Source organism: Myotis myotis, unplaced genomic scaffold (genome assembly GCF_014108235.1).
Source record: "Myotis myotis isolate mMyoMyo1 unplaced genomic scaffold, mMyoMyo1.p scaffold_m19_p_10, whole genome shotgun sequence".
In the NCBI taxonomy this organism is placed as follows: domain Eukaryota; kingdom Metazoa; phylum Chordata; class Mammalia; order Chiroptera; family Vespertilionidae; genus Myotis; species Myotis myotis.
This window is the reverse complement of record NW_023416314.1, coordinates 29,307,207-29,313,353: the sequence shown is the minus strand read 5'-3', so window position 1 is coordinate 29,313,353 and position 6,147 is coordinate 29,307,207. Positions and strand designations below refer to the sequence as shown.

Below are 6,147 nucleotides of genomic sequence, written 5' to 3'. Positions count from 1 at the left end.
CAGGACCCTTCAGTCCGCAGGCCGACACTCCATCCACTGAGCCAAACTGGCCAGGCCAAAACCATACCTTTGCTTTAAAGAACTATACTACCAGAACATGTCACTGTAGGCTCCTACTTACAAGCTAGAATGGCCACTGTTGTTGACATAATTCTACTATGAATTTTGGAAATATAAAAGACAGTCATTGGTGGTGTGTAAAAAAGTTGATCCAGGAAATTTTAAATGACTTTGAACTATTTATAGCCTAGAGTCCCTGTAAACCTGAAAAGACCAGGTTTAAGACTGATGTCCAATTTAGAGCTAAGAATTCCTGAATACCAATGAGAAGAGAAAAATGAGAGAAATAACCATTTACCGTGTATATTGACCATTTGGTTTTTGCCAAAGAATATGCTACATTTTTTATATACCTTATTTCATATACCCTTAAACCAACTCCACAAGTATTATTATCTTCAATTTGCAGATTAAAACTATAGAACTCTGAGAGGTCAAGTAACTTGCCCCTAAATCACACAATAAGTGGCAAAGCCAGGATCTAATCTGAAAGTCTGTTTTATTTTCACTATGTCCCGCTCAAAGCCTTCGCCTTCCTCCCACCCCCCCACCCTTGTTGGCCCACCTGCATTTGTTGTAGCTTGGCTTTTCATTGCAGTAGTGGCTGGTTAGCATAATGTTCATCCCAAGGCAAGTACAGATCTTCTATGACCTCTAGGTCCTCACTCTCACTATCTTCTTCCCATGGGTTCCAGGTGTTGGCATTCCATTCTGGCTTCATGACTACTGCCCTTAACCTACACAGCTGTAGCTTTTCCCCCCAATTTTTACAAAGCGGCAAGCTATGGTTTCTATTTTGGTATGATGTTCCTCAACCTTCTAGGCCAGTGGTCGGCAAACTCATTAGTCAACAGAGCCAAATATCAACAGTACAACGATTGAAATTTCTTTTGAGAGCCAAACTTTTTAAACTTAAACTATATAGGTAGGTACATTGTTATTAACTTAATTAGGGTACTCCTAAGGCTTAGGAAGAGCCACACTCAAGGGCCAAAGGGCCGCATGTGGCTCGCGAGCCGCAGTTTGTCGACCACAGTGAATCTAGGCTAAGTTAGTAGCCAAGAGGGAGATGGATAGACTTCTTTTCCAGTTGGAGTTCCCCTTCTACTTCCAAACTTTTGCCATAGCCTTTAAAAGGGTGTCAGTAGCCAGCTAAACTGCCCATAAAAGTTGCCAGTCCACTGTAGCAGCCATTTACCACCCTTCCTTACCACCCATGTGGGCAAGATGACACTGAGCAAACAAATGCTCCAGTCCACCCAGTATTTCAGGGCATCCTGTACTCACAAGGTGGGCTACAAGCATCCAACTTTCAGACCGCCTCACCTCACAGAGCGGTTGATGGCCCACCTAGGACTTCCCCAAGAAGCTTCTTTCCCCGCCCATTTCTCCAGCCTGTGAAAACTTCCTGGGGCCAAGAGACCAAAGAAACAGGCTGAAAACTCCAGAATTACATCAGAATTGCATCTCGGACAGTAAAGACAATGGAGTAAAGACAATGGAGTTCCACACCCCAAAGGGCGTGTTACATATAGCCAAGTGGCAAGTGCTTGTTAAAAGCTGTAAAATCTAAAGCAGCAAACAACTCAATGGGCCCACTTACCTCGCAAGAATATTTCTTTCAGGTGATAGACATTCCCAGGGTGAACCGGAGGTCAGCCTGCTTCATCACATAATATTGGTCAGTTAAGTCCCAGGAATCATAGCACCTAACCATCTACCTGTAAGACAGGGGACGTGGCACAACAGCTGCAATCGATCAAAGATGCAGGCGCTGTCAACAAGAAGGAAGACTGCCCGCCCTGGCGCCCTGGTCTGGCAGGGTCAGTCCGTGCGCCCGCGATGGAGCGCTCATGCTGGACCAGGAGGGCTTCAAAGGGCTGCCCCTATCAGAGTTCCCGCGAGCGGCTGAGGCCACCTGGCTAGTGCTGTACGGGTCATCCCGCCACGGGACAAGCTGCTGGGGTCATGAAGATTGTCCGCTCGGTCATTGCACCGCTGGCCGAGCACCACGTGTCTGCGCTGATGCTGTCCACTTACCAGAGGGACTTCATCCTGGTGCGGAGCGGGACCTGTCCATGTGATCCGCACTCTGGTCCAGGAGTTCGACATTTATCGAGAGGTGGGCGGGGAGCCCTTGCCTGTTGCTGGGGATGATTCCTGCAATGGCTTTCCCCGTGCTCAGCATGGGCCCAACCCCACGGTGCATCCTCTCCAGAGTCCTTACGCTGGACCCTGAGACACTGCCAGCCATCGCCACCACCCTCAGCGACGGACTCTTCCACTCCCACGGTGTCCCCAAAGAGCCGCCCCTGGCCATCCTGGGCCCGGCTCCGTCGCGTTCTTTGCCTTCTCCCTCATCGAGGGCTACGTGTCCATCGTCATGGATGCGTAGGCTCAGAAGTTCCCCAGAGACCTCCTGCTGACCAGCTGCTTGGGAGAGCTGCGGAGGGTGGTGCGCATTGGAGGACAGCCCTCGGGTTTTGATGAATGCGGGATCGTGGCCCAAATCGCTGGTCCCCTGGCTGCTGCCGATGTTTCTGCCTACTGCATCAGCACCTTCAACTTTGCCCACGCCCTGGTGCCTGAGGATGGCATTGGCATTGGCAGCTTCATCGAAGTCCTCCAGCGGCCGCAGGAGGACCTGGGCTCCAGAGGCCAGCGGGTAGCAGCAGCCTCTGTGCTCGCCCCTCAATCCCAGAGACTTCTCTAAGCTATTTCCTCAACTCAGGATTTAGCCCACTTCCCTCTCCTTCCCTCCCCCACCCCCATTCGTGCAGGGGGACACCCCTCTCCCCCTCTCTATGTAAGCTGAGTGCAGGAACCAGCTCTGAGGTGGACGGGCCCTGTCTGCCCACACAGGGGAACAGGTGCTCTGGGCTTCCACAAAGAAACCCTCAATCCGTCACTCCCTGCCCAGCCTCAGCCAAATGCCTGAGGCCAAGCCATCCCGGTCTCTGCACCCAGGGCCAGCTGCTCCCGGGCGTCCCTAAGCTCTGTTCTGCCTCTGGTTGGGTTGCCTTCCCTGATCAGGTGAGTTCTGACAGGGCCCACCCCTCATGGGGCCTCCAAGAAAAGTACTTTTACATCTCTCTGGTATTTTTTTTTTTTTATCAACTTGTTAATAAAGGGCTTGTAGTGACAATAAATACATAAATAATAAGAAGGAAGATCATCCCTCCACAGGCAGAGAACAGCTCCATTCAACATGGCAACTAATTTCACCTAAAGGCAATAACCCCTAGCCTCATTAAACACTCATTGAAATACATTAGCATACTAAACAACACACCCGGAGCTGCCATGATTGGAAAGGGAAGCATATAAAAGGTCACAAAATGGTGACTGGTGACTGGGGCTCTACTGAGAAGTCTCCACTCCTTTCCCTGGAAAAATCCTCTGCCGGGGTTCTTGTCCCAGCATCTAGAAGGGTTCAGGAATCTGGAGAAGGCTGTGCGTAGATGTTAAATAAGAATCCAGAGACTAATAAAGAGTCCGGAGACGAAATATAATTTTGAAAGGCATTGGGGGTCAGAGGAGCTTAGCTAAAGGAGTTAAGATCTAAAGTCTTAAGTCTAAGGTCTTAGGTTCTCCTCGTCCCCAGGACCCCATGCTTTTTATTAACACAACTTGTCCTGAGGCGAGGCAGAGATGTACACTTCAAAGGGTATACAGAAACATTGTCAGAATGGGGGAATTAGCCTACGCTGTTCAGGTGTTTGGCCAGTAGGAGACAATAACATGTAGATTAAGATGCCTTTTAGCTGTCTGGCAGCCAAGAAATCAATTTAATGTATCCTATTCAGGTTTGGGGAAATGCCTTCAGCCATTCCCAGATGCAGCCCTGCTGTCATGCTGGAATTGGTCTCCAGCAATCCTCCCCCTTATTGAACGCCCTACCCCTCAAATGAGCCTGAATAAAAGAAATAAACCCCACAGGGAGGGGCTGCTCTGTTTCACTGCTTCACTAATACTAGTAAACTCACTTTCACTTCAAACTCTAATCTGGCTGGCATTTGAATTCTTTCCTGGGGAAAGCCAAGAATCTACAGTGGGTCATGAACCCTCAGGTCCCCAGATACCCTCAACCCATGCATCACCTGGAGTTAGCATCAGAACCCACAGGTTAAGGGCTCAGTCCCACAACACTGCCCATCACCCACTCCAGGTGTCAATCACAAATCTAGGCTGTCACCTGTGCTTCTGACCAATCAGTTATTAATTGGAGGTTCTAAAACCCGCCCCTCGGGTTCAATAATTTGACTATGATAGAATCATGAGTGAAGACACAGTGAAAAGTGTTAAGGATCCAGAGTCTAGCAGTGTGGTGACTAATAGCTAGTGGTAACGGCAAAACAGCCAGTCTCCTTAGAACACTCTTTCTGTGGGGAAATCTTGGCTGTGCTTTGTATTTCTTGGTTCTTGACTATTTTTTGAGTCCGGTCTAGCCTTCCTGCAGTTCCTGTAAGGTATCTTATATCCTTCCAATAAATTCCTTTCCTACTTAAATCATACCCTACTGTTCTGTTCTTTTCAATCAAGAACTCTAAGAGTCATCTGTTTCTGTCACATTAGAAGTGATCTTGATTAATCAATTCCAGAAGGTTTAAAAGTTAAATTCATGTATGTTAATAAATCAGGTAGATTCTTAAAATGCTTAAATAAGTATGACCTCTTTTAAATTTGAAATTGAACCCCATAATGCTATTTATGCAAATTAGAACTCAGGTTGGTTAGAATAAATTTTTTATCTAGTAATCAACACTTTCCAGAAGTTAAGAGATAATATTTTTTTAAATATATTTTATTGATTTTTTACAGAGAGGAAGGGAGAGAGATAGAGAGTTAGAAACATCGATGAGAGAGAAACATCGATCAGCCGCCTCCTGCACATCTCCCACTGGGGATGTGCCCGCAACCCGGGTACATGCCCTTGACCGAAATCGAACCTGGGACCTTTCAGTCTGCAGGCCGATGCTCTATCCACTGAGCCAAACCGGTTTTGGCAAGAGATAATATTTTTAATTTGAAAAGGGTAAAAGCTAACAAAAAGCTGTGCCATATGCAGCTAACTAACTAGTTTCTATATAAAAATTTAATGAATATTTTGCATAAAATTTGGCAAGAAAATTTAACACCTCAATTATGAACATTATCTGCTTCAGAGAATTTAATAAAATTTTTCATAATATTGTACATGTCATGACCTCTCACTTCTCCCTTCAGTCACATGGTTTTATAAAAAACACTAGTGCCTTGGTGCAGGGATTCCTGCACATTGAATTGAAACTAATTAGGAGGTGGCTGGCGGTGCAGGACTGGGCGAGATGGACCAGACTCGCCCTGGAGCCAACCTGAGGTGCGCCACAGCTCGAAGGGCGTCTGCAGAGAGAGCAGGGTCCCTCTAGCAGGTGGGGTCCCTCAGCCTGGCCTGCAGGGATGGGGCAGAAACCAGCTCTCCGACATCCACTGAGGGGTCCTAGATTGAGAAAGGGCAGTTCTCGGGTGATGCACCCCGGAATCAGGCTCCCTCCTCTCTGGTTCTGGGGCACGTCACCCAAGAACCGCCCACTGCCAAGTCACCACAGCTTGGCAGCTCCTGCGTTGAGCATCTGCCCCCTGGTGGTCAGTGCATGTCATACCTACCAGCCAGTCGAATGGTCGGACAGTCACTTAGCCTTTTATATATATAGATTAATATTCTGACCTCCCAAATTTAAATTTCAATCCTGATATCTTCCTGGTACCCCAGATTTCTGTAGCCAATTGTATACTTAACATATCTACATGGGTGCCTCAAACTTCACACCTCCAAAACCAAACTCCTGCTCTTCCACTCCACCCCCTAAATATTCTGCCTTCCTAGACTTCTCCAGCTTTGAAAATGGGAATGCCATATTTCCAGAGGTTCAGGCAAAAAAAAAAAAAAAAGAGTCTGCCTTAACTCTTCTAGTTTTCCCATCCCTAACACCAAATCTATTAACACATTGTTTGCGTGTAGTTTTTATCGCGCGCTAACAGGTGGTGCAGGTCATTTTTGCTAATTTTTTGCGCAAATGGCAACGTTCAGTAAAATTACGATAACTT

The 6,147-nt window shown here is 47.2% G+C and overlaps 1 pseudogene; it reads left to right on the top strand.

Annotated features, from left to right (window-relative positions):
- The first annotated feature begins 1,913 nt into the window (after positions 1-1,913).
- Positions 1,914-2,773, top strand: LOC118664158 (annotated as a pseudogene).
- The last annotated feature ends 3,374 nt before the right edge of the window (positions 2,774-6,147 follow it).